General features: G+C 37.0%; 1 protein-coding gene and 1 long non-coding RNA gene across 2 annotated transcripts in view; both read left to right on the top strand.

The window, feature by feature from the left end:
- LOC102200286 (cornifelin-like) overlaps window positions 1-1,128 on the top strand; it is a 19,610-nt gene that overhangs the window by 10,474 nt on the left and 8,008 nt on the right. The window lies entirely within an intron of this gene.
- LOC102192701 (uncharacterized) lies at window positions 128-1,128 on the top strand. Its single transcript, XR_311726.1, has 3 exons — window positions 128-178; window positions 858-963; window positions 1,098-1,128. It is a non-coding gene; the product is annotated as an uncharacterized LOC102192701 (long non-coding RNA).

A 1,128-nucleotide genomic window follows, 5' to 3' on the forward strand; every position in this document is an offset into this window, starting at 1 on the left:
CGCAATTACCACATAATGGAAAGTCACTTTTAGTTTCATGTTTCCATTTCCAGAGTTTCAGGCTTGGCAGCATTGTTTGTGTTGGCCCAAATGCCACTGACACTCCTTATCCAAAGAGCCAAGGATCCTTTTATTCATTAAGTTTCAGAGGTGCGCAAAGGGTGTCCAGCAATAGCAGGTAAGATGTTCCAGTTTTCATTCAATTCATTTTACATCAACTTAGTGGTCGGAGAAACAGAGGTCATCATTACGGTGTGACTGTAAAAATCTAAGGTTTATGTAAACTGTTATGTGTGTTATTAGTATTCCCGAAGGCAAACCACATCCAAATTCTAAGCTGTCTGGTGTAGTGGACAGTTAAAGTAGATTACACTGTCTGAACTGTAAGCGTAATATACTTTCACTTCCAAACCAGTCTACATATCCTGTTCAGATGTGTACTTTTGAGATATGTCAACCATGTATTGCTGTTTGTTTTAAAGTCACTTGGATGTGTATAGAAAGCTTGTTCTTCCTTCATCCCCAAATGCTTGTTCATTATCGATGTTTGGGGGTGTCTTTCTGTAATGCTGTAGAATTTTTACCTTGATATATAAAATGTCTTGTGAATTATGGATTTATTAATCAAGCTTAACTGACGACTTACAAAATGACCACAATATCCTTAACATGCACTTTGGTTTCATATCTATGTGCATGTGTCCACAACATATACTTTTTTTCTCTACTTAAACTTTCCCATTGCTACAAATATTTGAATGTCTCAGGTCTCGTGAACAAGTTTGATAGAAAGAACTTCAAAATTAACATTTTGAATTTCATTTAATTTGGCTTTTTCTGCTTCTCGACTTTCACAGAGTGATCGTTCAGTGTCTGTGGGTGAAGTTCAATATACAATGGCAGAAAAACCTTTGACAGACTGGGACAGTGGTCTTTGTGACTGCTTTGAGGATGCACGTACTTGTAAGAAGCCATTTAAATATGATTGACTCATAAATTGAATTTGTATTTTCAGGACTACAAGTTGTTCTGATTTGTGTTGCCTTCATCTTTTGAGACTTGTTACAACTTTGTTGATGCGTTTCTGTGTTTTTCAGGCTGCTATGGATTCTGGTGCTGCCCCTGTCT

The sequence above is a fragment of the Pundamilia nyererei genome, unplaced genomic scaffold (assembly GCF_000239375.1).
Source record: "Pundamilia nyererei isolate P.nyererei 1_Seehausen unplaced genomic scaffold, PunNye1.0 scaffold00050, whole genome shotgun sequence".
Taxonomy (NCBI): Eukaryota; Metazoa; Chordata; class Actinopteri; order Cichliformes; family Cichlidae; genus Pundamilia; species Pundamilia nyererei.